Source organism: Chroicocephalus ridibundus, chromosome 1, assembly GCF_963924245.1.
Source record: "Chroicocephalus ridibundus chromosome 1, bChrRid1.1, whole genome shotgun sequence".
Taxonomy (NCBI): Eukaryota; Metazoa; Chordata; class Aves; order Charadriiformes; family Laridae; genus Chroicocephalus; species Chroicocephalus ridibundus.
In genome coordinates this window covers 79,590,240-79,617,078 of record NC_086284.1, presented here as the reverse complement: position 1 = coordinate 79,617,078, position 26,839 = coordinate 79,590,240, and positions in this window count along the sequence as shown.

The window sequence follows — 26,839 nt, the reverse complement described above, 5'->3', positions numbered from 1 at the left end:
CAATACCCCTAGAAACATCCCATTACAAGTTTTACACAGTCCCAAAATACTTCTTCCCACCCTCCCCTAACATGCCCTGTACACTGTCAGGCAATAATCTGAAGTCTACAAGACATTTTTTGGAAAATTTCTTTGGCTGACTCCTCTAGGTATGTTTCACAGATGGGCATGGGGATGGTCATTCCCCTTTGAGAACTGCAGGAGAGTGGCCACTGAATGCAGTTTTTGAATCACAGCTCTAAACTTGAGCACCTCAAAATTACTTCAGCCTTTTTTCTTCGTTTGACGCCTGTCCGGGGTCACAGGGGTCACCATGGAGAACCCTGCCCGGCTCCCCTTGGCTGGAGCTGGGCAGTAAACCAAACCCTGTGCTGTCAGTGGCTGGCAGGAGCACTGCCAGCATGGGAGGTGTGGAGGAGATGAGGTGCTTTCCTGGGCCAGTGCAGGAGCACCTAGATGTACAGATCCTGGTGTTGCTGTATCAACGCCTGTTTCAATCCTGACAGTGTCAGCATCTGCCCACCACTTCCTAGCAAAGGCCACACGCTGCTCAGCATACCAGAATAGGAATTTATCTGCCTAATCTAAGCACTCCATGTCAGCTAAATTGTCAGCGTCAAGGAAAGCAGTCCTCCTACAACAAACAGGTTCCCTGTTGGCAGGAATGGGGCAGGGACACACTTTTGACAGCACTGAGGGAAGACTCTTCGGCCTATGCGAGGTGACAGTCACTGAACACATTTTGGTATTCTAATGCACGGTAGGAAGGTGATGAGATGTTGTAGACTTCTCACTCATTTAAATAATATTTATGAATTAATACTTTGTTATCAGTAGATGAAAAACTATGTTTTTCTTACATTTTGGAGACCTTGATCATATGTCTTTCCTTTGTGTATGTTTTTCTGTTAAATACCTCATTTACTTTGTATAAAATACCTTTCTGTTGTACATAATTTACTATGCTCTTAAAGCCTGGGTGAATACTCCTACTCTGAATAAATATATTTGCTAAAATACCATAACTATTCCAAACACTGTAATGGGCTTATTAATCAGTAAATCAGGAGAAATGAAATTGAAAAATAAATGCAGTCCAGGGCATTATTTTTTAAAAAAAGTTTTTATAGGAAACTTAAAGAACTAGTAATTAAGTTTTGCATAATGTCATGGAAAGTATCTTAAACAGTAACTACAGGTCTTAAAATGTATGGTATGAGTCACGATTAAAAAGAGTTTGAATCTGTACGAACATTTTTACCAACATAATGAAAAAAATATTGTTGCTATGTACACCATGCTATTTTCAACTGGACAATAAATTCCACGCAATAACATTGTAAAATATCTGGTGGATTTTTGATCAGTCATGGAATTTGATGGGATACTGCTTAATTGGAGTGAGAACACGGGTCTAGCTCCACAATGGGACATCACTATCCTATTGTGTGATGGTATTCAGGAAAGTCAGCTTGTTACAGATAATGTCAGACAGCAGAACAGGAGTAATAAGCTGGTTTGTCTTCTAGGAAATATAAAGAAAATAATCTTTTCTGTAATATCATAAGAAAATATTCCATACGTAACATACATCAAATAAAATAACCAAAAGGAATTAGAGAAAAACATCCCATTCCATTTACCGTATTCAAATGTGTGAATTACCCCTATGAGATGAATAATATGCTAATTTCTTGAAATAAATGGCAGCAGAGAAAAAACATCCAAAAGAAATATGAAGACACAAATTATGCTGTTGGTAACAGAGGTGTAAATGTGCAAACCTTCACCGCAATCAAATGTGCTGTAGAGGATTTATGTAAGCAGGCTAAAGACAGAATGCACATGAAAACTATGCAAAAACAATAAACTTTACTTTCAGACTTTAAGGGGTTTAAACCTCATGGGGAAATTGAACAGGGGAAGCATTAAAATCAAACTGAAAGTTGTAAAATAGTGATTTTCATTAAAAAAACAAACCAAACCAAACCAAAACAAAAAACCCAAACCTAAAAAAAACACCATAAAGCATTAAAAAAATATTTTTTCTGTGTCTTTTCTCACACTACCCTTCTTTTCCCATCTTCCAAATGCAATATAGACCTATTTTAATGAAATGCCAAGGCTTCCTGATTTGATGTGCTAGTTATCTCACAGCCAACTTGGTCAAGCTGCATTAAAAAACACAGACAAGAAAGTCACATTGGATTTCAACCACAGAATGAAGATAAATGACTTGGTGTATTTGAGAAGGAAGCTCTTGTGGGATGTGAATGTGAAAACCACTGATGATAAGCATGGCTACGGCATGCGGTCAATATAAAAAATGATGGAAGATAAATCTTCCTCCCAGCTTTCTTAAGGACACATAATATGGGCTCTGTGATATCAGACCAACTGGAAATAATTCTGAGGAAAGTTATCCTTTTCCGATCAGACTACAAATCATAATGCTATACCTGCATATAAATGAATACTAAATCAAGTATAATTATACAACGGATATAACTGGGAAAAAATCCACTATTGTTTTTGGTTTTATCCATGGGCTTGCATAAAACACTAATAATGTAACAGACTCTGCAACAGCTGCCATGTGCAGAAACACAGGTTACAGTTAGAGAACATGACTATTTAATACTGTCTTTATACCTGTTTCTGTTGCAAATTGTAGGGTGAAAGTAGGAAAATAGAGTAAATTTGCATTTGTATTAGAATCTTCACACAGTTTTGGTGTTCTTTTGGTTTGTTGTGGTTTGTGGGTTTTGTGGGTTTTTGTTTGTTTGTTTTTTTTTTTTTTTTAAGGAATATTCCGTGAAATTTAAGATACTGTAAGGAAATGGTAAGCAACATGAATCATGGTTGTGTGAATAGAGCTACACTATGCGGCTCAACTTGCAAGATGTCAAAGCTGTTGGAAAGATTTTTTAGAAGTAAGTACTTCTAATTTCTACCCATGAATCATGGACAGCCTCCTGTAATTTATAATTATCCCTCCTTTATTAAAAAAAATCTTTTTCTTTTACATTTGTTTGACCCATGACAGAGTACCTACAGCACTGCTTAACAAGTTCTTGTGCATATATTACATTGAATTCCTATTTAAATAAATGATTTAAAATAAATTACTTGCTTAAAAAAGGTCTGTATAAATAGAATAACCCCTTTTTTTTCCTATATAGGAGCACATATCTTGCATGCAGCTTTGTGGGGGTAATGTAATGAATTTCAGAATAGTATTCCTTGAAGTGTAATTTTAATGAAGTGCATACAAACATATAAGTACAGTATGTCTTGCACAGTATCCCAGACAGTATCATTTCATAGGACAGGTAAATTCATGTATGTTGTGGGGTTCTTTCTCCCATTCAGTTTTTGGCTGTTTTTGAATTCTACCATTTCTTCTTTTTTTTTTTTAATTATTTTTAAAACTTTTTTGTTTTTTTTTCAGAATGAACCGTGCCACCTGGAAAGATTGGTCAGATAATCCTACAGCTATTTCTTTTCCTGATATATCCAAGGTTCTGTAAATGGAAAGTGCTGGCACAGTTTCCAGAATAGTTATTGTAGGTCATGGTTCACAAACTATGTCATTGCCAGAAAAAAGATTTTAATTTGATTTGGATTATAAGGGAAATGTTTTTAAAACTGTTTAGAAGAGATGAACCTCACAAAGATCTACAGCATGTGACTGACCAATTTTATTATAGATACATATGATATCTTTTTATATCTATGAAACTGTTCCCGCTTTTTTTCTCACTTCTAACTTAACTATTACTTTCTGCTTTTGCTTTATTTCATATGTATATATTTTTGACAAATATATTTATTTTCTGTTTTCTCTTCTAAAACATTTAGCAGACAAAAAAGTAAAACAGAATGCACCTTAGTCTGGGAGAAAGAGTACAGGAATGTTCTTAAAAACAGAAAGCTTTTATCCTATATAAACTGTTTGGCAAAATACATTAGTAGTAAAAAAATTATGACTCCAGTGACTTTTATCAGCCAAAGAAGACGATGTAACATCACTCATCTGGGGAAAAACGTGAAAGTTAACTTTCATTCCAATCAGCTTTGCTTTTACTACTTCAGTCCCACTCCTGTGATCCTCTGCAATATTTGCCCACTTTTGATCATTTGCCATGTGGCTCCTGGATGAAGAACAATGTCTTAAAATCTTAACTCTGATCTGTGTTAAACCAGTCTAAGTCAGACTCACACTTCACCAGAGCCAGTTTTTGATCACTTGACATGTCCTGTTGTAAATTACATTTCCACATCCCCGCATCTACAATGCAGAGACCGACATCTGAAATTTCATTTTTCCATACTCTTAACTACGCACTCCAACTTTCATCTAAAGCCACTATCAATTTACAGCATGCTTGGCAGTAAACTGGTGCACTGAGCTCAAAAACTGACCAAATATTTCCAGTTTGCTGATATTCAAATTACTGTTTGGCAGCTTCTCTGGCAGATTAATAACTGCAGTTAAGCATGACAGTATTACTTCTGTAATCTGTAACTGACATACTGTATCAAAGAACTGATATTTTCTTTAATCATTGGAAGTGTCCAGAGAATAAGACTATTAGTTCCCTTTTCAAACATGCATTCTTCCATATCTCATCTAGTTCAATTTAGACTTGGTTCAAAGTTGGTGTCAGCAATGTTTTCACTAGCTCCTATTTTAGTTCTGTTTGCTTCTTATGAAAATATAACAACAGGTTTAAAAACAGGAGTATGTTTTTTAAAGGCAGATTTAAATCTCTCTAACCTCTCCTTAATTATGAATTATAAACTTCTATCCCCTTGCCTTCTCAGATTCTGATAACAAAGTTTTCCTGGTCTTGGATCTGAAGAGCTGTTTTATAATGTATTTCTCAGTTCCGTGATTCTGTAGTATTTCAACTCAATTTGAGATCTACATATCTAAAGTACTTTCTTGCAATTTTCCCGTATACCCATAATCCTGGCGTACATTTGGTACACATTGTCAAGGTTGACATTCCCAGACAATATTTAGCATTTATAGATGCTTTAAAAAATCTGGAGACTTTTGCCATAATTTTAGGGATTTTAGCCTCTTGTCATAGCTTTGTTTTCTCTGCATTGTTTGTTTGTTTGTTTCCTCCTTTGTCAGAAGTTATCTAAACTTCTGGGGTGGTCTTTCTTGTTCTTTTTTCTCTCTTGCAATGAGCACAGGCAGCACAGATTCCAGCACTAAGCCCATCACCAAAGCATATCAGAAGTTGAAGTAGACATCATGCCAGAAAGCTTACTCGCCTCCTGCTTGAGATCTCCACTCTAACAAAACTCTAACAAAACCAAAAACTACTGCTTATCATCAGCGTATAGTCAAGTCACTATCTCATAGATTATTACCATGAAAAATTAGTTAAAACTTCTTCTGTCTGACAATAATGGAGAAAGTTAAAGTAGACTGGAGAGAATGAAGTTTGCATTCTTGCTCTCAATGTTAGTATGAATCACGGAATCACAGAATTGTAGGGGTTGGAAGGGACCTTTGGAGATCATCTCGTCCAACCCCCCTGCCAAAACAGGTTCACCTGGAGCAGGCATCCAAGTAAAAAAAGTTGTTGGACAGACAACAAAAAAACCCACAAACCTTATCACCTTGCTGTCAGGAGCTACCACCATCCAAGGATCACAGCCATCAGCGCTAACCGTAGTCACCAAACTGTAACTCAGCTCCTGAGTTTTATCACTTTGGCCCTTCCAATTCATTACCCCACCCCAAGGCAGGGGGAGTGAGTGAGTGGCTGGGTGGGACCAAGCTGCCCACTGGGGTTAAACAACAACAGTCATCCATTTTATTATCTCGCATTTCTTAAAGTATTTGCTAGGAACAAGGTTTAAAATTTCAAGCTTACTTTCTGTTTTTATTTTCTATATGGTGAGCTGAAAAAAATGTTTTAACATGCAAGCATTTAAGGACACGTAGCAACAAGATAATAGACATAACTCTATATCTCCTGTTAAATCAAAAAAAAAAAAAGAAAGAAGGAAAAGAAGAGCCAAGAAACTCTGAGCACAAGAAAAACTGGTAAAATTTATTTTAAAAATTATTTTAAAAAATCTATTATTTCAATGTATTTAGGTTGAAAATTCAGAGTACAGAAAAGGAGAAAGATCTTTATATGATAACCTTGGACTTTTGGGTTGCAATACAGTCTCTCAAACACAAGGTGCCATATTTCTTTCCCAAAAGTACCTAGCCTCATTCAATATAAAGCATCACATATGCAAACAAACTAAAATTAAGATTGTATAGACGAATGGAGTTCTGAATTTTGCTTGATTGTGTGCATTTATTTTTTCCCTGTGTGCAAAGATTTTGTATATAAAAACAATGGTGGGTTGTCACATTTGGGGTCATATCCATTGCTCCCTGCTGTTATGATACGATACTGCAACATATAAGTTTCTCTGGTCACAATCCATCATTGGAAAGAAGGACATAGCAAAAGACTGACATTATGTGTTTAAGACAAAATCTATGCCAATCATTATTCTATGATGTAGGATTTGTAACAATTAGAATCTCTATTAATCACATGCAACTTAAAAATAGTTCTTCAAAGCAAGAGTTGTAAGATAAATATGACTTCTTTGAAAACATCTTTAAAATACTTTTAACTTTCTGTAATTAATCATTAAAGTGAACAACTGTTTGGTTTTAAATTGTTGAGAAGCCAAAATGTTGTATTTGGGAAGGGTAATTAAGACGAATGCCACTGATAAGCTCAGCTTTAGGAAAATGAATTTTGAAGTTTAAATTCTTATGGGATTTCAAGTATCTAAAATATATGGCTGAAATTAATGAAAAATTGAAAATAACACCATGATAGGTTAGAAATATCAGGGTTTTTTAATAATATATGAAGCAAACATTCAAGGATATTTTGATTTATTTTTTCTATAGTAATTTTAAATTATTATGGAAAAATATTCAATCATTTATTTTAAGTCATTACCTGAAGTTCTAGTTTTCACACCAATATGTTAGGCTGAGATCTAGTGGGAAAAGTATGTTGCTGGAGTGAAGAAAAAGACTGACTGAGAAAACTATTCCCCTCTATATTATACTGTTGTTTCTACATCCATAAAACTGCATAATATTATCTACCTTGTTCTGTAGAGTCCTTAGAGACTGGTGGATGAAATGTCTAGAGTGCACTTGTTAGATATTGCAATCATTTCTGATAATGTCTTTATCCAAAGGTGTCAGGTGAAAATGAGATCTGGCTTACAAAGTGCACAGTCAAAATTACCTGCTAGTAATAGCACATTGCAAACAACCATAGTCTTTAATGCAGTTCTTTTTATATATATATACATATATATATTTATATGGGAGAATTTTATAAACATATAGATATGTGTGTATATGACTATTATACTCTGATATATGGGGGTTTTTTATATATATATAAACTTTTTTCTTTTTTTTTTTTTTTTGTATCCTGCTTTTTACCAGTATGGTTAGAATTCTGACATGCAGAAAGGAAGAAACAAATTTCTTTTACAAAGTCCTTTACAATTTTTATTTCACTTAAATAAAATTATTTTATTTAAGTGAAATAAAAACAAATATATTTTTTTCAGTCACATCCCATTCCGTGGTTATGCATTCAATTAAAGAGTAAACTTATGAAAAGAAACATGAATGAAGATATGGGTTAATAGATCCAAACTCAACAATGGATCCAATTTCATTTCTCCTATACATATTTCCAACAGTTTTTTGCATGTTTTTTTTGTTGTTGTTCAACTGTTTCAACCCAGTGTTTACAGTAGTCATTGAAAATTTTCCTCAGTCACTAAATAAATTCCCAAATCAATGAAAATGCTACTGTGAGAATAATTCAACTTGTATATACAGATTCTTTGAATGTTTTCCATTTCTTTTATCTTCATCTAAGAATTATTGTACGCACTTTTGGAATCTTTCCAAATTTCACATAAAGCAAGGTATTACAGATGTCTAAGCTACCTGTATGAGATAAATCCAGATTTTTTTACATCACCAAGGAAAGTGCAGACTCCAAGTTTCTCTGACATTATATGTTATTTCCAGCTGTTTTCAGACTAGCCTACTTGCTTTGATCTTCAATGTCTCAATTAAGAGTGTAGGAGACCTTTCAGCATACAAACTGTATTTGTAGCCTCTGATTTATTGTTATGTAATAAATTTAATTGAACACAAGCAAAACAAGTTTAGATTCTTTGCATTTCAAATCAGTCAGGTTGCTACTTTATTCCTTTAAATCACAAGTAATTTTGATTTCTGTATGTCCAGGAAAGCTGTTTTAAAGTAATTTATTCAAGGTACTTCTGCATGTCCACTATTGAGTGAACGCAGTAGGAATAACAAAATATTGCTATCTCTAGTGATTAAAGTTTCCTGTCAGACAACTATGCTGTAATATATACTTCTAAATCTGTAATATACTGCAGCTACATCACTTCTTTAGCTTTCTGTATCTGTTTTTTATCAATCCCATTGACACTTTTCCAAAACAAAGACATGAAGATACAACTATTCTTTCCACTGAGTGTTTGTCGTTGGCATTGAAAAGTGTTCATTGAAATTGAAAATTGTTCCTCAACAAGCAGATCATAAATTAATTTTTAGATGTTTTCAGATAGAAAATTTTTCTGTCAGGAATTGCTTTTCTGGTTAGAAGCATTACTTACAAAAGTTCTTCAGAGCCTTGGGCTAAGGATACATCTTGCTTGTAGCCTCTTCCTCAGTCAATACCTTGTCCTAAATATGTGACAGTCTGCCTATCTGTTTTCAATATTACTGTATTGCAAATGCATACATTTTTAATTTTACTAGATGAATCAAGCTATATTCAAAATACATACACACACTGTTTTGGTTTTTTTATTTATTTTTATTTTTTTCCAGGAAATTGTGTGGAGATATAGCTACAATGAAATAAAATACCTATGTTCAATATATTTTTATATATAGATGAATACAAATATTTAATTTCAGATTACAAAAAATTTCATTCAGATTGAACTGAAACATTTTGTGCTTGCATTGCTTTATTGGAGATAAATGAATTCAGGTAATTAATTTTTTTTCTCAAAAAAGGAATTTTAAATTGAGAGATCAAATTATTTCATTCTTCCAATATATGAATAAATGTTTTGCTTTTCCATTTGTTTTTACTTTGTTCAATATTTAATTTCTACAATATCACCAAAAAAATTGTTGATCTCTGTTTTAATTTTTGGGAACATGGTATTTTCCAAAATAATATCAAGTTCATTCAGCTTCATTTATCTTCCACATTTCTTAATTCCACGGTTCCTTTGTAAATTCCCAGTACAGTGTCTACTTTTTATATTAGTGACAATATTTTAATGATCAAAATCTCTGGCCCGCAAAAATTGTGTTCTATGTCTAGCATATAGTCTGACGAATGAATGATTACAGGGCAAAAAGGCTATTCCCTTTTTTTTTTTTTTAAAACCTCAGGGATATGTTGGAAAAAGATTGAGTTGAGTAATATTTTCTCCAGGTTTCTTCATCATTTTAGCTAGGAAACTGTGAACTGGCCAGCAGCTTTTCAAAGGATTGTCAGAAGCCATATTTTAAAGTGACAAGTCTAATTTGTAAACAAACCCTCAGGGTTCTCCTTGACATTCCTGTATTTTGAGGACTCAGCCTACCATAGAGATTCCCTGTAATCAAATATTTCTGAACAGATTCTCCATTGTATTGAAAACTATCCCCAGAAACAGGATGAACACTTGAGGGGAACTGTAGAGGCTGCCTTGACTAAATGAAATGTTGAAGTGGACGCAGGTGTAAAAGGAAGTAATGTCAGGGAAGGCTTCAACTTGGATAGGTTTTTGAACCACTGAGTGTTGTTAATCTTGAAAATTTCTGGAGTACTTAACCTCAGGCCAGACCTACTGTATTGTCAGGATTTACTTTGTATTTACTTTGCTGGCTTTGGAAATGTTATTTACTTGACATACTTGGAGTTGTGAAGGCTGCTGCCATCCCCCTTAAACTCACTGTTTCTGATGCAGACGCAAAGTTGTTTGGTTTTTTTTTCCATGTTAAGAATGTTATATACTCATCATGTTTGGGCATGCTTTAAACATAATTAAAAGCTGATGGTCTTATAATTTTGACTCCATTCCCACCATTCAAGAAAAAGTAAAAAAAAAAAAAAGAAAAAAAAGAAAAAAAAAGTACATTTAAACAGTATTGATTTCTCCCAAAAGTTCAAACTAAATAGCTCATATTCAACTAATTTTGAAAAATTTGAAGTCATAGTTCTCCCAGAGTTTTATCTTTAAGCTAATAAAGTAGAAATTTTGGTCGGTTCTACATTGTGCTCTTTACTTTGAATTTCACTACACAACACAAACTTTTGTGGTTTTTTTGGATTGAAGGTCATGGTTACTTTTCATTATTTTCTTAATATGATCTCCAGATATAATTCAGAAGACTGGGTTCTCCATTTCTCCTTTAACCCATCAGGTCTTAAAATCCTTCCTGTGGTCTGTCCCTTTAGAAAAAGATTTATACCTTTTACCTACTACTAGTTCTTTTTGTAGAAATGGATCTTCTACTCATTTTCATAGAATCATAGAATGAGTTGGGCTGGAAGGGACCTCTAAAGGTCATCCAGTCCAGCCCCCCTGGAGTAAGCAGGGACATCTTCAACTAGATCAGGTTGCTCAGAGCCTCATTAAGCCTGGCCTTGAATGTCTCCAGGGATGGGGCCTCCACCACCTCTCTGGGCAACCTGTTCCAGTGTCTCACCACCCTCATTGTAAAGAACTTCTTCCTAATGTCTAAACTAAACCTGCCCTGCTCTAGTTTAAAACCCCTTATTTTGACTTCCTTCAGAAATAGCCCATAAATTTGTGATGAAAACCTCTCTTGGAAAGTGAAAATTATTATTTTAAGTCCCTTCAGGCTGAGAGCACACTGGTCACAAAACCCCTAGCTGTTTTTAACCACTGTGTAATTCCATAAAGGATGGTTACTATCTCCTCCAAAAATAAAATAAAAAATAAACAAGTAAAACAAAACAAGGGGAAGAAAAACAACTGTTAGTAATCTTGGGATCCTGTTCGTATTTACATATTTTAAATGAATTTATAATAATACACACTGAAAAATGTGGAGACTGAGTAAGAGATTAGCTTTTTCTCATTTGCACACTTTAAGAGTATATACAGAGTATTTTCTAAAATGTCGCTAGAGTTTAGCTCAATCTGCAACATGTCAGACTCTGTTGTTGCATGGGTTTATGTCTTGAGGGAGAAGCAGCAAACTGCACTACTTAGAGTCCATTTTAGCAGATCTCAAGGCAATACTAATACAGGTAAAGAATTTACAAATTTGTCTCTTCGTTTTAAATATACATCTTAATTGCAAAATAGGAACTAATCATTGACTAAAGATGCATCATTTTGCCTGATAGAGGTTGTAGACAGCTGCAGCTATTGGGTTCCAACTTCTATTTGACTGGCTTTTAATAAACATTTTAAAAAAATAATTAAGGTGTTTTAAAATATTTTAAGGTATTTTAAAACTTAATTGAGACGGTTATTATTTTGTATTGGGGAGACAGCAGTGCATTCCATGCTATCAGACCTGCATAATCAGTAATACTAGAAGACACCCAGGCCAGAACCATATATTATAAACTGATAAGACTTATCTTTCCCTGCTTCTAAAACAAGTCAGTGTTTTCTCCAGCTAACAGCTCAAACCTGAAGAAAAATCCTGTTCAACATCTGGAACAAATAAGCTTTCTCTTTGATATAGAATAGCTATAGCGTATACTTTACTGTCACAAAATGAAACAGAACAGAAAGAAAGAACAGAAAGCAAACAGGCTCCTGTAGGCTTAATACAAGAACAGAAATATTTATATTAAAATATTTTCAGAATGTTTTACAAAGTGTATCACGTGTTCTATTACCCATTATCTTAAATGTAAAGACCACGTTTTGTACAACTTTTAACTTTGTCTAATTTCTAAAGCAAATTGATGACAGGTAGAATTAAGTGCAGGGTTTGGACCACTGATGACATGAAAATGCTACAGCCCTAGTCACTAACAATTAGCAGATTATTTTATATTCATTCTTGTATTTGAAATAATTTAGAAATTAAAAAAAAATAGCATTTAGTGTACCAAACACAGAACCCATATGTAACATGAACAACATCCCTGTTCTTTATGTGATACATCAGGATGCAGTATCTTCCCTTTTTTCATTTAGATGTAACAGCTTTTCTCCATATCGTTCTGAAATAAAATTTGGAGAGTTTTTTCCCTTCTTGCAAATTGATACAAATGATCTAACAATTATTTCTTATAATGGAGTGTGAACAGTCAGTGAACACCTATAAACAATGCTTTTGAAAAAAAAAATAAGTTTAATCTGAATAGCAGGAACATAATGTATCATGAAAAAAAATTTTCACATCACAAAAGTTTTACATATATAACCGACTTACGTGAAGTTACATTAATCTTAGCTAGTCTGGATACTCTACATATTGAGACTGGGATCTAAGTGACAAAAGTTTGCTTCCTTCAGTCTTTTGGTCCAGAGTAGCACAAGCTTTCATCTAAACAGGCATTTCCAATTAATTTATCTTATAGCGTAGAAAAGTGAATTCCCTATAAACCACTACCCACCTCCTCCAAACTGCCTTTATATGAGCTTCCCTGTTGTTTAAGTTTTCTGCCTGGAGAACTCATATTCTTTATACTTTCCCTCTGTCACCTGATGCCCCTTTCCTGCTTCTCAGTTTGCTATTTACGCGTCTGCTGCTTGGACACAACCTGGACAATATGAAAATTTACAGAAAATTACACTGCTTATTGTAATTTCACATATAATATTGGTAAAAGAGATCATTTCAAGCTTTTGAACACTTTTCTGTGTATGCTCAAGAAGCTCTGCTGGATTTAGCAACTTGTAATCATACAGCAAACAACATAATAACAAGCCAGCAAACAGATGTACAAAGCCTTTATTGCTGCATGCACCTAACAGCAAAATGAGCAACAACTCATATCCTGCAGTTACAGTCATTGTTTCTACTTTAAGGACAAAAATGTTTTAGAAGAACAAAGTGGCAACTGTATAAAATGTATTTATTTCCAAGGCTTATAAAAGGCTACCTTCTGAGGTTCCAAATAATGTACTTCAATGGCATTATATTAATATTTGTTTCAGCCAGAGGTTACCTCCTTCCACCATCCCATTAATTAGATCAAGTTCTTAGCAAAACACACTGAGGAAATAATCCTTCTTTGAGATGACAATTAGTTATGACATAATGATGGAACACTGAAACATTTTGGAAGGATCAGCTTTCTGAATCTCTGATTTAAATACAGTGTTTTGTGTTGTTCAGATATTTTTCTAAAAAGAAATCTGTCCTTAAAACAAGGAATTGTTCTAGATCAACTCCATTGACCGTATTTATTAATTTTTTTTATTAGTTTTTCTCTTTTTAATTTCAATTTTCATGGAGAATCTCAGAGGAAAAAGACTGTGTTATTTATATTCTTTGGTACATTGCAGATAGTTTCCAATAACAGTTGTGAAACAAAGTTTCTTCAAGTACAGTGAAAAAAAAAGGGTTGTATCTTAGCCCTGATACACACATTTAATTTTAATCGTCTTTGTCCTGCTTTCATAGGCATATAGTAGAAATTTACTCTGATCTTCATACAGAGAGGCAAACTTTCCTAACATATCCTACCTGTGAGGTCCTCATGACCATATAACGTGTAAACAGTCCCCTAAAAACATTTGAATTTTGAAGGCCATGGAAACTACAACAGAGGATTAGTTTTGACACTGATTAACTGTATTGGGTTTGTATGGCAAGTTTTTGGTAGCAGAGGGGCTACAGGGGTGGCTTCTGTGGGAAGGTGCCAGAAGTTTCCCTCATGTCCAACAGAGCCATCTCCAAAATGGACCCACAGCTGGCCAAAGCTGAGCCCATCAGCAATGGTGGTAGCACCTCTGGGATAACATATTTAAGAAGGGAAAAAAAATGCTGCGCAACAGTCAAAATGGAGTGAGAATATGTGAAAGAAACAACTCTGCAGACACCAAAGTCAGTGAAGAAGGAGGAGGAGGTGCTCCAGGCACCAGAGCAGAGATTCCTGTGCAGCCTGTGGTGAAGAACATGGTAAGGTAGGCTGTCTCCTTGCAGCTCATGGAGGTTAATGGTGGAGCAGATATCCACCTGCAGCCCATGGACAACCCCAAGCTGGAGCAGGTGAATGTGCCCAAGGGAGGCTGTGACCCCATGGAGAGCACATGCTGGAGCAGGCTCCTGGCACCACCTGTGACTCGTGGAGAGAGGAGTTTGCTGGCAGGACTTGTGGCCCCATGGGGGACCCATGTTGGAACAGTCTGTTCCTGAAGGATTGCACCCCATGGAAAGGACCCATGCTGGAGCAATCCATGAAGAACTGTTAGATATCTCCTAAAATAAATTAATTTCTCTAAGTGAGCACAAAGTAAAGCCACTGGAAATAAAATGCACATAACTAATGTTTTTGATAAGAGGTTAGTTTGCAACCTCATATAGAATGTGTTCATTACTACTATTTTTGTTACAAAAGAATGATGAAATAGAAACTGCCTACAAGGTAAAATGTTCAGCACTGCCATCCTCAAGGAATTAAGGTGCAACTTCACAGGGAAAATTCTGAGTCCAGAAACCAAAGTTCTAATTAATATATCCCCAAATACCTAGGGGAGCGATGTATGTTACACAACAGTAGATTGCTCAGAATGATAGAGCTTCTCTGTTTCTTACATACTGATCTACAAAGTATCTCTTATCTAAGCATCACTACCAGTCAAAAAGGGAGATTCCAGGACATGAAAGGAATAATCCACCATGCAGAATTTAAAGTCAGATATATAACATCTTCCATCACCATTTACTTGCTCCATCACCCCAAAATAATAACCTTCACCTTTGTTCTTCAGCTTTTGTGTGCAGTGCCCTGTCTAAACTAAAATTCAGTGCCAAGGACAGTGGATTAGCTATTGTTAGCTGAGCAAAAAGACTTTGCTTGCATACAACGTTGCAGTGATTTTTGTATGGTGGAAGACTAATTAAATGATAATAAAGTATAACTGCTATGGGCAAATTTCCTTGCATATTAGTTTCTGAAATGCAAATCATGGTTGTAATTCACAACAGCATAACCACTCAAATATTGAAAATGTTCTTCCTCTGACATTGATTCAGAGTACATTTTTTGTACCCCCCCTCCTCCCCTGCCCCTGAAAAGATATTGCTTGTCCCCTTGTTACATGTATTGCATGAATTCCTGGCACTAAGAGTAATGAGTGGTTTGTAATGTCAGTTAGAGATGAGAGGCTACAAAGTCAAGTGGAATCCTGCGAACACGAATCTCATGATACCCTGGCAACACTTAGAAGTCCTGTCTCTCTTGAATCCTGACAGGAAGATTAATGATTAAAAGTTCGGTCGTGGCATTCATTTATTACAAAGCCCTTATGCACGCACACATACATACACATTTAACTTGCACCCAGAAATGTCAAACTGTGCTTTTCTGTTTCAGCTTTCCAATTTGTTTCTTAGAGAAGTTCTGCACAAAATTTACTTGTTTTGTATTAAGACAAATTGTGGGAAACAGAAATTTTATACAGCCTTTTTCCCTTTAACTTCTACTGCTGTTTTACTTAGCAAATTTTTATGTAAAATATTGAGACAATTTTGGTAACAGAACAACCTTTTGCAGTATTCATATATATAGAAAATGCTTTAAAAAAAAATACATACAGAGATCACATCATAAACATTGTCAAATTTCTTACCTTTTTAATTCATTGTGTATGTCATATGAGCACTTTTAAAATATTTAGGGATTTAAATATAAAATAGTACTTTTGTTATAATGTTTCTGAGTCAACAAGGGAAGAATAGAGAAGTTTAATTTTTTTCTAGTTGATTTCTTTTCATATCTACATCTTTTATGGCTATTTTTCTGTTTCAATTTCACCCTAAATTCATAGTTACGGAATACTGGCAAAATAAAAATTTGGGATTAAACAAGTTTCAGGATCCTATAGGTGAATAAATGATACTGAAGCACATTTTTATATCTGGAGGATAGTGCCTCAAGATCACATTGCTGTTTTTCTTGTAAAGTCTCCCCCACACAAGAAGGATATATGTGATTCTGATTGTCAGTTTATATTCAAGTGATAGGAATGATCTTGATTTTAGTAGTGCAGTCTTTGAGAATTCATTAAAACTGAGTATAAGTAACCAATAGTTTCTAAGCTGGTATCAGGAAAATATTTTGCATCAGTAAAATGTGCACACTTCAGCTGTAATTAGGTCTGCATTCATAGATACACCTTTTCCTCCATCAAGAAAATTTTGGAAATATTTTTTTAGGTAAATATGAACTATCCACTCAAGAGAAAAAAAAAAAAAAAGGTACATAAAACCAGTAGTATTTCAGTACTTTCAGAAGTACTAAAGAATTGGAAGTCTGGACTTGAAAGTTCAAGTTCTCTGTAGACTCTTGCAGAAATGTCAGGCATACTTCAAGGTCACTGAGAAATCCTCAGGGACTGAGGGAAAACTCAAGAGTCTAAACACAACATCCTAAACTGTGTTATTCCCACAAAGAACTGCTAACAGGGAACCTCACTCAGCACGGTATACATGTTACCAGGAAGATGCACCAGTATTAATGGTTTCTATTAAAAATTTATGCTACCTATATCTTTAATTAGTTTTCTTTATTACTCTCTTTATTTTAAGATTTTTATAGCAGTTCCAGACAGTGCTCTGGGTCCCTGTGATTTTATCTACATATAGATGATATAAATAAACAAACAAACAAAAAAAATTACTGCAACAATTCAGATATAATGAATAAAAATGAATAAATAAGACTTTTCTTATGTCAAATAAATTATGAAAAGAAAATGTGATTTTATTTTTTTTTCTGAATACTTTCCCCCAAGTGCTCTGAAAGCTGGAAAAAAATCACAAGTGTTTGAACCTTATTTCTTAAAACATAGAGATTCTACTTGGTTCTACCTAGAGACATTTATGCAGATATCTATCTTTTCTTTTTCTTCTCTCCCTTTACCCACACCCCCCAGCCCCGTCTTGTCTTTTCTTTAAAGGTTTCAGGTGTTTGACTATTAGTTTGTTAGCAGTTGTTCAGGTTTGTCTTGTGTCAGCATGTCAACGAATCACCTTAATCAATATGCTTTACAGAAATCCCACTTTATTCATTTTCTCTGCCTATTGGCCATTGCCTACTGGCAAAGCCAAGAAAATTATCCTTTCTGACAGTCATTATAGATTTAGGTCTTCTCATGGTTTTGGTTAGTAACTCTGTGTCCTTCATCCTTAAAAGGAAGTCAATAATTCTACATATGTATTAAGAGATGGAGGAGTAGAAATGAGTTTTCAATATTGTTTTATATACATAACTTTTCAAAAGTTCTTCCAGAACTGCAATGAACAGCCAGTATTCCACTTCCTTCTCTGAAGAGGTAGAAGTAGAAGCAGCACTGGTAGTTTCCTACAGTTCCACCAAGTTTGTTAGGAACACATATCCTTGCCTTACTATTATCCCAACTGCACCAACTAAAAGGGATTCCCCTCTGTTTCTAGTCACTTTGCTACACTGTAAACACCTTCTAGGTAGACAATTGTAAGAAGCAAAAAGCTTACCACAAAGGAATCTAACTTCAATACACAAGGATCCCATTTTAATTGTTAGTTTAATTCACCTCTGAATACATGAGCAACATTGGTCCTCAGTCCACTGTGAGATTTTGTCTAAGGAAATTATGTGCACTATGGCATTACTCGTTAACAGAAAAGTACTTATATGCATACAATTCAATGAGCTATGCGATCCTTTTGGTTCTGTGAGTTTGTCCATGGTCCCAGTATTAACCTAAAATATGTTACCATCCAGATATTATTACTTTCTGAGATTTTTTTACTGTGTGGTGGGTTGCCCACCAAGGCACTCTTGCCAATTAATAAGCGAGTAGGTTAGTGAGAAATAAAAACAAATTTAAAACTACCCTCTCCCCACCTCAATCTTCTTCCCAGGCTCAACTTCACTCCTGACTCTTTTACCTCCTCCTCACCAAGTATCACAGGGGCACGGGGAATGGAGTTTAGATCAGTTCATAACACTTCATCTCTTCCACTCCTTCCTCATACTCTTCCCCTGCTTTGGCATGAGGTTTCTCCAATGGGATAAAGTCCTTCATGAACTACTCCAACATGGGTCCTTCTCATGGGATGCAGTTCTACAAGAATTGCTCTAGTGTGGGTTCATTCCTCGGGGAAAAGTCCTTCAGGAACTGACTGCTTCAGTATGGGTGCCACACAAGGTACACAGTTCCTAGCAGAAAACCTGCTTCTGCGTGGGCTCCTCTCCATGGGCTGCAGCTTCCATCAGAGCATATCCATTTGCTCCAGTATGGGGTCCTCCATGGGCTGTAGTGTGAGTGTCTACTCCGATGTAGTCCTCTATGGGCTGCAAGGGGACAGCTTGCATCACCTTCCCCCTCCTCATAAAACTTTTGCTCTAGTCCCTTCACCAGCTTCTCTTCCCTTCTCTGGACATGCTCTATCACCTCAATGTCTTTCTTGTAGTGAGGGGCCCAAAACTGAACACAGTATTTGAGATGGGGCCTCACCATTGTCCAGTACAGGGGGACAATGACTTCCCTAATCCTACTCACCACACTGTTCCTGATACAGGCCAGGATGCTATTGGCCTTCTTGGCCACCTGGGCACACTGCTGGCTCACATTCAGCCAGCTGTCTACCAATACTCCCAGGCCATTTTCTGCTGGGCAGCTTTCCAGCCACTTTTCCCTAAGCCTGTAGCACTGCATGGGGTTGTTGAGACCCAAGCATAGAACCCAACACTTGGCCTTGTTGAATCTCATACCATTAGCCTAAGCCACCCCTAGTGCCGGTAGAAAGTTAGTCCATTCATCTTCAATACATAGCAGGCAAGCAGAGGAATTGAGGCAGAACTATAAAAAAAATAATATTCAAACCCCCCTCTGTTTTTCATAAATAACATAAAGAAATATTTATATTTAGTATGTAAATTAAGCAATTTACTCTGTGATTAAAGGTACACATCTCTCTGGTAACTAATTACTGCCCTTGATTTGATTGATAACTGGTTTACTGTCATAGATATTTTTTAGTTTTGCTTTTAAATAATATTCTGAAACATAATTATTGCATGCAGGCCTCTAATCACTTATTATGAATTTGTAGAGATATAATTTGAAAACAAGCCTCTAAGAGTTTTCTCTTAATTTTAAATGCAGTTAATATATCAGATCTGAAAAACTGTTTTTTCTGCATTTTGTACTGTTGATTGCAGTAATAATAAAACTAATTGCCTGTAATCCGGTAAAGTATAATTATACCTAGCTTGATTTAGACAAAGATATGGATATTTCTGAATTAGATAGAATGGAGTATTTTATGAATAATTCATAAGAAAAGATAATTAATGAGATCATTTTGTAGACTTAATTTGAACAAATATTCCAACTGAGCTATGAGCACATTGTGTAGGATTCATCTTGTCTCAGTTTAGCTGTCTAACAAATAGTAATCTAAGTCTAACTTGGTGTCTTAAGAGTGTCTCCATCACTAACAAAGAGTAACGAACAACACAACAGGCAGGGGAAAATACTGCTCAGGTCTCTTGGTCAGCCTAACTAGGAGAGTATTAATTGCCATCTGAAAATATCTAGACTATAAAGGTATTCTGTCAATACCCAGCAGCAGACATTAAATAGCATTTTCCAGAGCCTTTCAGATGTTCTTTAAGAATTGAAAAAGTATCACTTGATTGATCTGTACAGATCATAAGATCTGCTCTGTATTTGATAATTGCTTACTATCACAATTACAATCAAGTTAAAGAGTCATAGAATCATAGAATGGTTTGGGTTGGAATGGACGTTAACGATCATCTTGTTCCAACACCCCTGCCATGGGCAGGGACACCTCCCACTAGACCAGGTTGCTCAAGGCTCATCCAACCTGGCCTTGAACACTTCCAGGGAAGGGGCAGTCTACCTGTCCTTGCTTCCACCGTCTGTAGTTTTCCTTTTTGCTTTTGAGCTTTTCCAGGAGCACTTTGTTCATCCATGCAGGGCTCCTGTCTTTTTTGCCTGACTTCTTTCTTGAGATACAGTGCTCCTGAGCTTGGAGGAGGTGATCCTTGAATACTAACCAGCTTCCATGGGCCCCTCCCCCTCCAGTGCTTTATCCCATGTTACTCTGCCAAGCAGATCCCTCAAGAGGTCGAAGCCTGTTCTCCTGAAGTCCAGGACAGTGAGCTTCCTGCACACCTTCCTTACTGCCTTAAGGATCTTGAACTTGAATCTTGTAACTGATATTGGTGATAATAATTTAGACTCCAAAGAAGCAGTTATTTTAAAAGGAGCCATTACTTCGAAGTAAATATGTTCTATAAGGGATATACAGTATACGATAATTTGCTATGAAACTTGTAAAACTCAGTTTTTCAAGCATATTATACTTTTAATAGTAATTTTTTTCCTATGCGTTTAAAGAAATAATGGGTTTGCCTACTTGTTTTCAAGTTCTACAGGAAAACAGTTGAAAAATATAGTTTTTTTTTTTTTTAATTTTATTTTCTTAATGAAGTAGAATGCCACTAAAATTATTTTGAAGACAAGTAATTTTGTCATCCATAGATTTCTTACTGAATTAGTTTCTAAGGATGTTAAAAAGATGGCTGAGGATATGTAAATATGCTAAGACCATGGAAGCATAATAAACAAAACATTAGGTACAAATAAAGTAGGAAGAACGTCATATAAGCGAATGGGTCATCTGCAGTATTTTTTTCTGAAAGCTTTGCTTTTAAACATATATGTCTTTATTGTTTCTTTTCTCAATGAATGTAAGACTTAAATCCCTCACCCACTCCCCAAATACATTTGAAATTCCCTTACTCTTTTTTGAATAATTTATTTTTGTGCTTTGCTTCAATTAAAAAAATATTAAAATTATTGCTGTTGAAAGAAAAAGATGTTTTGTTTCAAATGTTGATGAAAACATCTGGGGGATTTGCACTTCTTATAGGAAAAAAAATATAAGCTTTTCCATTTTTGTAGTTATGTATAGCTAATCATAAATTCATTCTGTTTCAAAATTTTCCTGGTTAACTTTGCATGGATGTTCAGCTGTTTAGAAAGTCTGAGCAAAAGTAGGTCTGCAAATTTCAAATGCAGGGTGAGTGAAGAAAATATGCTATTACCATTACATAGCAGGAGGGGGAGGGAAGAAGCCTGTAACCTTTTTATGAACAACCCTAGAGCTGAAATGGATGAAAACTGCAAGCTGAAATTTGGCATGGAAATAGCTCTCATTCAAAAGAAGTATCTTTGCTTTCAGAGAAAATTGGTTTTGACTTTACTAAGGTATGAGCTTTTGAATATTGAATACTGACTAGAGTAATAAGTTCTTAAACCTCTCTTTCACTTTTCCTCTTCTCCTTCCCTCAGTTCCTAAAATTTTCATTCCATATGAACATAAAAGTATGCAATATTTTTACAGCAAATAGCAAAGTATCATATATTGCTGCAGATTGGTAGTAACTCATGTTTATTTCGTAGATATGAAATTGTTGAAACTGTTTTTGACCTTTCTGGTGTTTTTGTTGTTTTGTTTTTTATGTCACTTACAAATTATACTCTTTGCACTGCCTTCTCCCTCATCTAGAAATCACTGTCCTTTATCTGAAATGGCTTTTCAGTTCAAAAACTTGTCAATTCTGTATTACATATATCTAATTTACAGGATTGTGAACATTTATAAAATTGAAACTCATATGAGTATTATATGGTCCTGTCTGCAAGACCTCTTTCCACAAGCGGCTTTTATTTCTCTCACGTAATCTTATATAGGATTCCAATTATCCTTCTAAATCAATATAGCTATTGCAGCAAACTCTAGCTGCCTTGGTTAACTCTCAGTCATTAAGAATAAAGCACTCCTATTAAGTGATTTCATAACTGATAAAAGTCTTGCCATGCTAGAGTGAGATAGGCTGGATTCAAATTACAGTTTCAGATGGTTGAAAAAGTGACCTTTCCTGTTCATTCTTTATTCTACCAGGACTCCTCTATCTGAATCAGATAGGAGAAGACATAACATTTGCTTTAAGGTTCCCTTGCATGAGAAATTTCATACTAAAAGTGTGAACATCTTCCCATCTTGAGAACCCAAGATTACCTCGTATTGACTGGATCTATCATTTTGCCCCTAAACAGATTTACCACTTCTCAAGAACTTTCAGAACTTTTACCTTCATTGATTACTTCATTTGAAAGCTTCTAGTACAGCTTTTTAGGAATGTAGCATTCTTATAGCTGCTGCAGCCACAAAGTCATCCATATTTTACACATTTCAAAGAGTATTTTCTCCTTTTAGTATAACGTGCATTTTCCTTTGAATAAATGCATACTTTAATTTATTTTATTAGTTCAGGATAATATGCAGGCATATTCAAGTGAATATCAAATAGATAGAAACTAAATTAGGTAGACTATATCACAGTCCAGAAGTTAGACTTGGAATTTCTGTTAGTATGTGGGATTTCTTAAATGAAGTTCATAATATCAAATCAAACTGACACTTTTTGTCTTTGAAAATCTCAAAAAAAATTAAATCCACCTTCATTGCAAAATGTAGATATCAGGATATTTTTTTCAAAGGATCAAATACCAATAAAGTCTGAGGCTGAACTTCAGGAGTCTTTCAGATAAGCAGATGACTTTGGATCATTTAAATTTTCTCCCAGAGTTTCCTTTCTGCAGTGCTTCTTCAAGATGTGTTTGTTCAACTACAAGATAATTAGTGCAGCTAATAACTGGTTAGAGAGCTTTTATTTTAAAGGCGTATGCACAGATAGTCAAGGATAAAAGTTAGACAACCCTGCCTTCATCGATTTAGACCAGTAGGCTACAGATTCGGTTTCCTCAGTTTAGTACGTAATACTGAGGCAGAGAAAAACACTTCCACACCTGCTCATATCCTCACGTGACTCATCACAATAAACAGGTTATGCTTCTTTAGGAAGCATAGGCCCTTACTTGTCCAAGAGAAATTCAAAGAGCAGCAGAAGGAAGCTAACAAATATTTGTCTCCCCTTCCTATGAAACATCAACCTTCACACAAGTTTTGGTAATAACATTGATTACTTTTTAAAACTAACTTTATTTGATATAAAAGTATGACAAATATCCTCTTGGCAAAGAGAATTGTCATTACTGCTTCCCTCTCTACTTCTCTGTTAACACATGCTTTTTATTATTTAACAATCTGTTACAATCTGTAACAATCTGTAATTATTATATTACTTAACAATCTGTTAAGTACTAGATCTTCAAAATTACATAGGTGCTTACTTCACTTTGTATGGTAAGAGAGACAGCTAAATGTGCCTGGAAGATGTGATCCAATGTTTGATTCTTTTCCCTTAGTCCTATACTGTATTTCATGATGTCACTCCAAAACGTTATCTACATGCTAAAATTCCAGGCAAAACTGATACAAAAATCAATGACTAGATTTTTACATTTTAAACTAGCATAAATAACTTCTATTCTGACATAAATAAATGTAGTTTAATGATTTAAGCAAGTTGGTAGATAAAGGTGATACCTTTTATAAGACTGTTATATCTAGAAAGAAACAAGTTTACTCTGTTAGAGAAGTTAATGGGCATGTTTTGGATCTGAAAAAATAAACTTGTTTAAGTTGTAATAGTGCTGTGCACTCTCATTAGTCATTACTTTCACAAAATGTCCTAGTTAAATACCACATCTTTCATAATCATCAAAGATCTGAAGCTGACTTGCTCAAAGACTTCTGAAACAACTCTCTGTAACTATTTTCATAAACTTGCCTCTTTGCTAAGAGTGTACTCTGTAAAGTATGGACAGGAAGGTTGTGAAAATAACTGCTAATGCATTAACTTATAGTTGAGTACAGCAAAAAGTCTTTTTGCATACAGTCTCATTTAGACATTTTTAATTTTTTCTGCCAGCATCTAATGCTAAGAATTTATTCTTATGTCTCAGATCAGTACCAAAAGATGTGCCTAAAATAGCTCTGGCTAAAGCTTGCTTTGTCTTCTACTTGAGCCCAAACCACATATAAGAATATATACCCTCTACTCCCTTATTTTAGCAGAAGTGAAGTAAATTAAAGGCTGTTTTCACTACATTTATATACAGGGAGAGTGATTTCATTTCTAGCTGTCTATGAAATATGAGGAGTTAAAACATAGTCCCTCACCATAAAAAACTTGTGCTCTGTTCTTCCTATTCTATAAGAAACACCAACCTTCAAGAAAGTTTGCCAGCCATCAGTATGGGAAGATGTACTTTCTGCTGCTGATGCATTTCATGTTACATTAAAGCACCCACTGACATAAAAATAACAACAACAACAACAACAACAACAACAACAACAACAACAAAGACAGGAGGAAGAAGAAGAATCAAAATCTCCTAACTTTTATGTAATTATCCTAGATAGCAACACTTTCTTTGCAAATGGCAATACAAATATTTTAGAAAAAGTGTAGTAGTTCAGTCTGGTGAAATTCACAAATGTCTCTTCCATATATAAACATCTGGTTTAGGATATAAGTATAAAAGATGTTATTCAGGACAATCAAATGTTTTATATCTCTTGTGGACAACAGACTATAGAGGCTTCTTTGGTATCCCCAAAAAAAGGTGTGAAGTCTGCCTCTTGTTGTGAACAGAATTCTTTTGTTTACTTCTCTGAGTCCTCTGCTGCCCTGTGCAATTATATCAGATGGGCTTTCTTCCTATATTCTGTAATATAGGAAGAAAGAGGGGCAATATTTTCTGAAAGAAATATAAAAAAGAACACAGAGAGAAATGAAAGTGTGATGTCTGAAAGATGGAAAAACCTTAAAGGGTGAGAAGGAACTATCCTTTGAAGTATCAAGTTGTGGCATGATCAAAAGCTTACTGTACGTAATGGAAAGATTTGTATTGACTTCCTCGGCCTTTGAATTCAGCACAGTCTAAAGGAAAACAACAAACCTTCCTCCCTTTTCCCATCAGCTCCTTAGTTGTGTTCTTTTCAGAATCAGTCATACCGAACAGACAAGACAGAGAGTCAGGAATGAAGTTAGAAATCATTAGGTTTATTTGAAAAAAATGAGCAAAATTCAATAACTTATTTTACAATTGCAAAGTGTAACTTTTTACCAGGGAATGTAATGGGGTTAAATATTCTGGGTACTATTTTTGATGTCTAAATATTAATAATTTACCATATTTTTTCTGACGGAAAAAATAGGACAACTTTTGCACACATATAAGTCTGTACAGCTGTTTATATCACAGCTTTTTGAAACAACAAAACACTCTTTTTTTCTTTTTTTCTTTTTTTTTTTTTTGTTTTTACTATATATTGTCTCTTTCTTCCTTCTAAGGCAATTCCAGTAAGATACAAAATATGCTCATTGATTTTAATGTCCTGCTGAAAATAAATGTTTTAGCTTAATTTTAATGACAAAGAGTCTGAGTTTCAGATAACCACCCTCATTTATTTCTCAGACCACTTTTTCAATTCATTTGGAGAAACTTTCTGAATAAGGCCTTTTAAAGATAACTAACAGCCATAATGTCATTGTACTCTTTCTAAATCTGTAGCGTCTCATTATCTTTTTAAATTTTTAAAGAGAATTTTAGTTCAAATAACATTTTATAGAAATAATAAAGGGCTCTAAGGCTGCAGAGTAACTTGGTGCCACAACTGAGCCATCAGATAACTTCATTCATATTAGTTTAGATGCAAATGAAACTCATTGGCTGTGCTGTCCCATTACTCCTCATGCAGTCTTAAAAGTCTATTTGAGTTGTAAAGTACTCAAATCATGCCCACAGTTGGGCTTCTGAAATAGTAAAACCTCAAGTCCAAGTATTAATTTTTTAAGAATTGATATTGTAGTTGTGTACTCTTCTTTCCCCTTTCAGTTTTTTGTGGGTTTTTACTGTGTTTTGGCTTGTTTGTTTGTTTTTAACATACTTTAATAATATGAAAGCTCTCTACCGGTTGAAAGAATATCATTACTACAAAACAGCTATGGGTGGCAGTATTCCAAAATTATCCAACTTAATCCAACCTGTTTACCTCAGTAGGGACTTGGAGAAACTAGCACAGCAAAAGGATTACTTCATATACACATTAAGGATGAGGGAAAGACAGATTACTGTCCCCCATAGTAGTACCTCCCCTTATGTCATACAGATCCCACAGTTGCAGTAGGACATTTGCTTGGTCCCTTCCTTCAGCATTATGATTACATCAGTGTTTGAATGAGGCCCTAGATTATTCAGTTTTTAAATTCAATAATTATTGCCGGTACTGATATTTAGACAAGAAGAACCTAGAGCTAATTCTGTTTTCTAATCTTCCATTTTGGACAGGCGCACCTGATCATGCCCCTAGAATGACTTTTCTGCATGCAAGGGGATACTTGTACATCTGTGCGCTCACTGAAGATGACCACATTTCCCATGTGTGACTTGTTCTTGGGTTTTCCTTTCATGGAAACCATGCTGCTGTATAGGCAACCTTTTTTAATCTCCAAAAAGCAGTAAGCTTTGTTCTTGCTCTTTTAGCAAAGATTATACAGGTGTGAAAAAAACA